We start from the raw sequence: 10053 nt of genomic DNA on the forward strand, positions 1-10053 counted from the left end.
AATCTTGTGAACCAAATACCAAAATCTAATCACCATATTATCCACGAACCACAAGTAACCTTCTTGAACATCATGTCTGAGGAATTTGAAATAAGAAAACTACAGGAAAAAAATTCTATCAGAAATTAGGCAAAACTGAAACACAAGATCAATGATTAAGAGATAGAAATGAAAGCAAAATTAATTTATTTATTACGTTTGATAATCTGAAGTGTCCAGCTGAATATTTCCTTATAGCAATAAAGCCTAGATACATTTTGAGCAGTGCAACTGAGGTTGCTTAAGCATCATTGAAATTTGTTTTGTGTTATCTTTTTTCTGGTGAGAACTTTTTTGTCTTGGCTGATTTTTAATTTCAGTGCTGCAATCTAGAAAAATTCCTCATTCTATAATGCCTTATCTTATTATAATTGTTGTTGTTGTTGTTGTTATCATTATTATTATGATTGAGGTGCTGAGCTGGCAGAATCATTAGCATGCCTGGCAAAATGCATAGCGGTATTTTGCCCATCACTACTCTGAGTTCAAATTCTGCCAAGGTCAACTTTGCCTTTCATCCTTTTGGGGTTTGATAAAATAAGTACCAGTTGAGTACTGGGTCGATGTAATTGACATACTCCACTTCCCCGTAATTATTGGCCTTGTGCCAAAATTTGAAATTATTCTTGTTGTTGTTGTTGTCTCAAGCAGTGAACTACAACTCCCATGGGTCCAGTTACAACCAAGTAGACTGAGCCATTTAGAAGCCATTTGTAAGCGATAGAGTGAAGCTTTTTTCTTTAGTAGAGTGAATCCTATTAGTTTGATCAGCTGCACCTATTATTTTAATTATAGTGTATTTGTTTCAACCGCAAAAAAAAAAAAAAATTTTTGTTGTTTTTTTTTTCCTTGTTATTTCTTGATGTTCAAAATCGATTCTGTAGAAATGGCAAAGCTGTCTTTGACATTCTTGGGTACTTGACCTCCTCGTCACTGAATATGTTTCTTCTCTCTCCTGTTTTCATAATATTTATGGTACACAAGCTTTAACTTTGAACTTCTTGAACATACGAAAACAAAAGGTTAATAATCTGTATAAAAATTCTAAAATTGATTTAAAAAAAAAAAATTTTTTTTTTTATCCATTTTCTTCTACTTGAATTTAACATACTTTACAAGTTTTAAATATGTCACTTTTTGAAATATCTCCGTTTGATTCAATTATTATTGTTTTACTTCTCAGAGTGCTTGGTCTCATGTGCTCTGGTTGATTTTGTGAGAGTGGACAGCAGCCTGTTGTCAGAGGTCTCTTTCAGCAATTATAAGCTTTGATAATTGGTTGTTAATTACCGTGGAAAGGCATTCAACACCCAAGTACCAATCTCAAAATCCTAGCTGTCCCCAGCAGAGCAGTTTTTTTTTTTTTTTTTTTTGGTTTGCCCTGCTCTCATGTCACTTCCGATTTCTATGAGATATTTCTTGAACTTAATTGTTAGTGCTGCCGCTATCATTATTATTATTATTTTTTTTATTACTTTTAATTTTTTTTAATATTATAATCTTTATTATTATTTTTATTATTATTATCATTTTTATTTTTATTATTTTTATCATTATCTTTATTATTATTATTATTATTATTATTATTATTATTATCATTCATGAATAATAATAATAATAATAATAATAATAGCATTAACAACCAAGTAATATTATTATCTTAGTCAAGGAACATAACTTTGCTTGCATTTCTCTGACTGACAGAAAATGCTTATCATAATTTATGTTTTAGTTGTTTACAGTAAAGAATTTACTATAATCGCTTTCTTGGGCAAGGTGCATAACTCTGCTTACCTTAGTTTGATAAGCAAGTTCCACTCCACATAGAAGTGAAACTCTTGTCAGTTGATATTTAGCATAATTTTTTTTTTTCCTTTTTTTTATCTCTTAGTCTTCTATGCCTATAGTCTTCCCAGATCTTATAGTTTGAATTATTACTCATATAAGAAAGCAGATCTATCTGCTAAAATTCTCCAACAACAACATACAAATGGTTGAGTTTGTGATCCTATCCTACTCATAAGCATTGGAAGAGGTAAAATATTTTAATCATTCGTTTAAATTTATTTTATTATTTGAGAGATTTCAAACGTTATTCCTGCCCTCCCCCATTTTCAAATTCTATGAATTACTTTCTATATTCTGTTCAGATTCAATCTGTAAGGTCTTGGTATTTTTTCACTAAGGTTAAATTTGAGGAAGGCATCATTTGAAGTTATATAGTCTTGGGTCAGTCCTGATTGAGAAATTCTTTAGCATGTAGGTTATTGACCAAATGACAAGTTGGTGCTAGAGTGTGTAAAATTACTGTGTATTATCTTGAAAGATTTCTGGACATTACTGTCTTGAGTCCTAGGGCCCGCAGGGCCAATTCCCCTGTTCCCAAGGCATATAAATGAGATCGCAACATTCCCCTTGGATAAGATGCCAGTCCATTGCAGGATTACTTATTTACAGCTGAGTGGACTGGGACAACGTAAAATGAAGTGTTTTTGCTCAAGAACACAATGCACCACCCAGTCCAGGAATTGAAACTACAATTTTGTGATTGTGAGTGCAACACACTTAACCACAAGACTACATGTCTTCACATGAAAGATCTATAGACAAATGTAATTGATCGTTAATCTTTTATCTTGGAGATATTCTTTTGTAGATTTATATTGCTTAATAAAGTTAGCTAAGTATTGTTTGGATGAAGTGGGGCTTTTAGTTATGTTTTTGTGTACAGTACATAAGCACTTTTGGATTGCTTTCTTGTGATTGTTGGCGTTCTTTCATTTATGGAGTAAAACCTTTTCTGTCTTTCAATTCCATGTGAAGAATAAATGCCAGAGTTGTTTATCTTTCATCTGCTTGATACTACAGAGATGGAAGTCTAACACTTGCCTTATGAACTCTTGTGGTGCAGTAAAGAATTCAATTTGTAAAGTTGAGATGGTATTAATTATGGTATTACTGTAAATCCTCGAGTATAGTCTGCCCTTGAGTATAATACGCAGGGGATTTTTAGGGGGCTGTATCTCTGAAAAACTTAAACCTTGTGTATAATACGCACCCCTTCTCTAACTTGAGTCAATACCGTCTATATAACGTCCTTGGTTTGTAAACATATATACAGTAACGTCCTTTATTATTATTGTATATATAACATAATGCAAATGTGTAGCTTTTTTGTACACTTTGCAGAAAATAAAGAAATTACAGTAATAATGTCGGTGAAAAGTAAATATTAAGTAAATTGCCTTTACATATTTATAAATTAGAAAATTTTGCTTAAAAATTATTTTTCATTTTTAACCTCGTATATAGTACGCACTAGAAATTTTGACCTTTAAATTTTGGGAAAAAAGTGCTGATTATACTCGAGGATTTACGGTAATACAAAAAAGAAACCCCCTCGAAAAAAAAAAAAAAACTAATTCACACTTAGTTATTCATCAGCTGCTCATCTTTGCCATCTTAAGCAATAATTTATCCTTTCATTATCTTAATTGCTCCTTCTATTCTCTAAGTAAAATACAAGATGTCTACAAAGTTCTCTATAATTTGTTGGTGGTCATAGGCCTGCTGAACCAGGTCTGACCAGGACTAAAGATTAGTTCCAAAACTGACCGGCAGATTTACTGAAGAAAGCTTTTTTAAAACTTTTTATTACTTTAGCACTGTTGCCTTATAAATGGTTTTCTGGACTTCTTGTGGCTCAGTTAGATTTTCTATATATATTTACAAAAGTGTGGAGACTGTTTTGTATCCTTTTTATAAATCTTTTTGTTTTTCATTTTTAAAAATTCTGCCACAATCTTACATAGCTTTATAATTTTTGACATTCACTTGCTTTCTGTTGTATAAGTTGTATCGTGCTAGCATTTGCTAACAATTCTTATCCCACTGAGTCCTTAGCTCTTTTGGCCCTCTCTTTAGCATAACTTACAGATAAATAAACTAAAAAAATATTTTAATAACTTTTTTTTTTTACTTTTAGCACTTCACTGTGAAATTATTTAAATATTTTTGTTATTTTATAATTATCTATATTTGTCTCTTGTACATATTAAATTTATCCTGTTTCTTTTTTATATATATTTTTTATTGTATTTCATTTCACATTTGAGTTTTGTAAATAAATTCTTCTTTCTGTTCATCTGTGGTATCAAAAGTTTGAAAGCAGAGCCAATACCGGAATCTCTTGGACCTTGTGCATAGAGTGGAAAAGAATACCTGAATCTCTCGCTATATTATGCTTATTTCGCCAAACCATCGAATCTGTTTGTTTCTATCTTTTACACATGTTTTCTTCATTGTACTGTGGCCATGCTGGGGCAACACCTTCAAGAGTTTTTAGTAAATCAAATCAATCCTTGTACTTTTTTTTTTTTTTTTTTTTTTTTTAAAGCCTGTTGCCTACTCTGTTGGTCTCGTTTGCTGAACCGCTAAGTTATAAAGACATTAACAAACCAACACTAATTGTATAACAGGGGTGGGAGAAAAACTTCTGACACACCCACACACACAACAGGCTTCCACACAGTTTCTGTCTATAAATTCACTCATAAAGCATTGGTCAGCCTAGAGCTATAGTAAAAGACACTTGCCCAAGGGGCCAGGCACTGGGGACTGAACCCGAAACCACATCATTGCAAATAAAGCTTTATAATCATACAGCCATGGCTGTGCCTATATTGTATTAAAAAAAAAAAAAGTTAAAACCAAATTGAATAGGAACTGAATCCCTAGAATTTCATTTTGTGACTCCTCTGAAAGAAATAGCAAATCAAAGTCTGATTGCCAATATCATTAAAATAAAATGCTATACTATTCCATAACAAATAGTTCTTTGACTGCTTTGATTTGCTATTCAATTCATTTATTCAAAGTTGTTGCCTATGCAAACATTGTGTTCGTGTTCTGGATATTTTTACAGCAATAATCAAATTTTTATGTTTAATAAATGAGAAAAACTATCAGGATCCCTTGCCAGATTTTAACCATTGCCTTCTCAAATGTTACAATTTACTTTTTTACTTCAAAGAATTGTTGTTGTTTTTTTTGTTTGTTTTTTTTTCCACATTTCCCAGATACAGCAAAATCTGATGATGTAGATGGTGACAACAACGATGGTGATGGTGCGGAGTAGATGATGATGATGATGATGGTGGTTTTGGTGGTGGTGTAGATGACAATGATGATGAAAATGATGTCAATGCTGCTGATGATGATAATAAAGAGAATGTAAAAGATAGAAACAGGACTATAACATTGATGTTAGGGATATAATTCTTTTTAACAATCCCCATAACAATTTAGTTTTTTTTTTTTTTTTTTTTCCTTTAGATATTTGAAAAGTTCTAGTGTTTCACTGGTATTTAATCTTGACTCAAATAGGAATTGAACTCAGATTATTAAAACATCAAAGCTGATCATGTTTTTTATATTTATAGTAAAATCGAAATTGTAATTGAGCCATATTCGATGACCGGCACCTGTGCCAGTGGAGCACTAACAGCACTGCTGAGCGTGTTCATTGCTAGAGCAGCTGTCTGGCTTCCGTGCTAGTGGCCCGTAAATAGCACCATTTGAGCATGATCATTACCAGTGTCTCCTTACTGGCACATTAGAAAATGATTCAAACAAGGTTGTTGCCAGTGCCGCTGGACTGGCTCCTGTGCAGGTGGCACGTAAAAAACACCATTTTGAGCGTGGCTGTTGCCAGTACCACGTGACTGGCCTTCGTGTCAGTGGCATGTAAAAGCACCCACTACACTCTCGGAGTGGTTGGCGTTAGGAAGGGCATCCAGCTGTAGAAACTCTGCCAGATCAGATTGGAGCCTGGTGCAGCCATCCAGTTCGCCAGTCCTCAGTCAAATTGTCCAACCCATGCTAGCATAGAAAGCAGACGTTAAATGATGAGTAAACACTTGTGTGTTGAAGATGCTGCTGCATTCTGTCTCCAAATGCATGAACTGATGTCTCATCGGACAGTAAAACAGCTCTGTAGGTGTTTCAGCCCCTTCTACTGAGATACCAGAACTGCCTGGGGTCACCCACTGATTCACTAATCCCAGCTGGCCAGCCTTGGTCACAGCCTGATCTTTTAAATCCTTTGTTTTCTAAATTTGTCTGTTCCAGTGGATTATCTTGCTGTATTCACTGCTGTCCCAATGTTTCACTTGTGACCTCTCATTTACCAACTCTTAATTATTTTTATTTTCTTCCTCCCTCTCTCTCTCTCACTCATTCTTTTTATTCGGTACCATTATAACACATTATATAAGTCTACCTGATTATGGAACCAGCTCAAACCAATCTTTTCTTTTCCTCATGACAAACCAACCTACTCTACTTCACAATTTACAAACTTTTTCTACTCACTTTCCTGACACAGACTATCACTCGTAGCCTCGGAAACCAATGATATATTCCCTTACTGCACTGATTTTTAAATCCTTTCTATAAGAAAAGTTACCTACAATAGCACCAAAACTCAGTTTTCTGAGAGGTTTACATTCCAGCTACTTATCTCCAGTTTTCACAGTAGCAATCAGTAGGTCATATGGAAAGTTGCGGTTTGGATAGGATTAACTTTTAATCACCTCTACATAGTCTGGTAGAGATTGTAGCATGTCACTATTCCTTGCTGTTTAGTTTAGAAATGGTAAATCATCTCTAATGGGTGGATTTTGTAATCACTTTTATTGATCTCTGTTTATAGACTAGTGAGCTTTACCAGAGTTACATCACGTTCCCAGACTTACCAACGTAAATACATCAAGGGAGTTAACTACAAATGCACAACACACACGCACGCACGCGCGCGCGTTTGTGCAAGGAAGTGCAGAACAGAATCTGGCTTTGGGTACAAGAAAATACAGGAGGGTCAGTTATGATTTTATTCAACACATTCCCCTCTCAGATTCTCACACTTATTGCAGTGGTCCTTCAGCTTTTCTAAGCCCTGTAAAAGAACTTGGAAGGTTTGGCCTCCAACCAGGCCTTTTGTGATACCCTTAAAGCCAGGAACTTTTCAGTAACCCCCTTCTGTATATATGTGTATGTATATATAAGCATGGTTATGGATTAGAAGCTCACCTTGCAACCAATGGTGTCAGGTTCAGTTCCACTGTATGACATCTTGGGTATGTGTCTTATACTATGGCCCTCAGCCGACTTATATCATGCGAGCGAGCTTGTTAAATGGAAACAGTCTGCACGTCAGCCATGTGTGCGTGCATGTGTCTATTTGTCCTTCATCACGAACTGGCGTTGGATTGTTTACTCCCTTGTGACATAGTGGTTCAACAGGAGAGACCAGTAGTGTAAGTATAGGTGCCATGGTCAATCTTTCCAACTGACTCTTTTCAAAGCAGTGTGGCTGCAATCCGATGACTGAAACCAGTAAAATTGGTGAGATTGTTTCATTCTTGACATAAAGATAAAAAAATAAGGGATAGCAACTCTCGAGGTAACAAGTACTCAACATAAGAAATAATTTTCAAAAACGTTTACTTCTAAAACTACACCTTCAGAAATATGTACGTGGACTTTACACCACCTCAAGAATCAAACGCAGCAGAAAAAGTACAATTTCGGAAAAATTATATATCCCATGGTTCTCTAAGACCCAACATTTTTCAAAATAACAGTGGAATTTCTATAGGGCGATCTCATTGATGCCAGTGACATGGAAAAGTACCCAGTTACTCTGTAAAGTGGTTAGTGAGAGGAAGGGCATCCAGTCGTACACATTGGGGCTCAACACTTTCCTCTGACCCGTCGGATCCTGTTAAACCGTCCAGACCATGCCAGCACGGAATACGGACGCTAAATGAACGATGATGATGATGGTACAGATATGTTGCTTAGGGCTTAATTTTCTCCACTTTCCCAGTAATTCAAACTTTATAATAAATATAGTTAGTCGGGGTGGGAAATGATTTGATGGTTAGCCGCGTATAATGTTGTATATAACGAGAACGCCGATATAAAAATGTTATTCTGACTTCTGTGTCGGAAATTATAGAAGCACTATCTTTATCCTTTTGCTTATCTACCGATTTGCACTTACGTCTTTCTCTCTCTCTCTCTCTTTCTCTCTCTCTCTCTTTCTCTCTCTCTCTTTCTCTCTCTTTCTCTCTCTCTCTCTTTCTCTCTCTCTTTCTCTCTTTCTCTCTCTCTCTTTCTCTCTCTCTCTTTGTCTCTCTCTTTCTCTCTCTCTCTCTATCTTTCTCTCTCTCTCTCTCTCTCTCTCTCACGCGCACACAGTATTTCCATAAGTTCTCAATCAATCCATCAAAATTATAGCGTCGTTTGTAAATATAGACTCCCGGATGCGCGTGTTTCTGCGTGTCATGCGCAATAAAATCGGGTTCCCTGCCCTGCCCAAAAATTGTCTAGCTGTTGTTTATATGTAACTATCGAAACGGGCGTTCGAGCTGCACGTTCAAACAAGGTGTCGTTTGTTAAAACTTGTGTACTAAGACGATGCGTAGCGATTTATTCCGTCATTTTGGTTTTATCAACAGGGTTCGAAGAATTACTAGTCTACAGTTCGTTTAAATCGTGCAGGTAAGTTCTTTCTGTAAACTTCTCCGACGTGTTACTCAGTCTGAAGATCTGGTTTCTTCTGTCGTTTTGATATACAGAACTGTTTGTTTCACCAAACCTTAGCCTGTGTGTGTGTGTGTGTGTGTGAGCAAAAGAAATTTCATTGCGTATCATTCTTATATTGTATAGTGTTACCGAAAATAACGCCGATTGTGGGAATGGTAATTTTATAGGCACAAAGTTTCAGAATCATAACGAAAGGAGGCGAGGCAAAGGTGGGGCTAATGAGACTGTGCTACGTTCATATTTATTCTCACGACCAGTTCAACCTCATGTTGAAATAGTTACAATTAAAGAACTCGGTTTGCAATTCAGGTATTATAATGATAATAATAATGGTTTGAAATTTTGCCACAAGGGAGCCTCTCCTCATAACATCAGTACATCTCATGGTACTACTACTACTAGTGGTTTCTGATATCAAGAAAACACCGACGCATCCATAGACACGGGTCTGTTGTCGAATGTTTTGATCATGTACATGCCTTGTCAATTCCCAGCTACTCTTTCTTCTGGAAACATGAATACTGAATGTTCTCGAGGGAAGAAAAGAGATAAATTCTATCATTTATGCTTTCTTCAAGAACATTGGAGGTGTAAATGAAGTTAATTTTTGAAATAACTCAAATCCTATTTTGCGGCAGCCACAGAATTTCGGCTTTCTTTGACCAAGTGTTTAAATTCTTCTCTAATTCAATCCTGTCTGACTACAATTAATTCACCCAAACACTTCCATAGTTATTGTTGTCATCATTGAAACTTTCGTGGATTCCTGAAATATAAAATTACTACTACTATTACCACTACACATTGCACATTTTCTGTCACCGTCGTTCCGACACTACGGTTAAAACACTACTACTACTACTACTACTACTACAATCCTTATACTTAGATGACCATGGCTCCAACAAATAGCGACACAAATATGACTTTCACCACCACCACCACCACCACCCGTACCATCATTACTATTATTACTACTGCAAGTATCCTTATCAGGACCATAGCTGTTGCTGTGAGTGCCTTTCGTGTCCTTTTAATCTTACAAGTAGCAGCACGTTTCTAAACCCCCCGTGTCCCTTTTTTCGTTTTTGGTCACAAGCCTGCATAAATACAATACATCTACAATAACAAAACCTCTAACATTAAACTCTTCAAGCTGAGCTGACAGGGGCAGACACCTGAAAAAACAACAGAAACAAAAGCCTTGACGATTATCATCGGAGTTCTATGTTGTAATTGAGAAAGTTTCAATAAAGGCGCAGGCGTGGCTGTGTGGTAGGAAGCTGGCTTACCAACCACATGGTTCCGGGTTCAGTCCCACTGCATGACACCTTGGACAAGTGTCTTCTACTATAGCCTTGGGCCAACCAAAGCCTTGTGAGTGGATTTGGTAGACGGAAGCCT

General features: G+C 35.9%; 1 protein-coding gene across 2 annotated transcripts in view; it reads left to right on the plus strand.

Moving 5' to 3' along the window:
• Window positions 1–8393: 8393 nt before the first annotated feature.
• Window positions 8394–10053, plus strand: part of LOC106881743 (kinesin-like protein KIF27) — a 52562-nt gene continuing 50902 nt past the window's right edge. For both annotated transcript variants that reach the window (XM_089359403.1, XM_089359404.1), the window contains exon 1: window positions 8394–8604. The gene's annotated coding sequence lies outside the window, so the exon portion shown is untranslated. The remainder of the gene's footprint in view (window positions 8605–10053) is intronic.

Source organism: Octopus bimaculoides, chromosome 11 (genome assembly GCF_046866305.1).
Source record: "Octopus bimaculoides isolate indiv1 chromosome 11, ASM4686630v1, whole genome shotgun sequence".
NCBI lineage: Eukaryota > Metazoa > Mollusca > Cephalopoda > Octopoda > Octopodidae > Octopus > Octopus bimaculoides.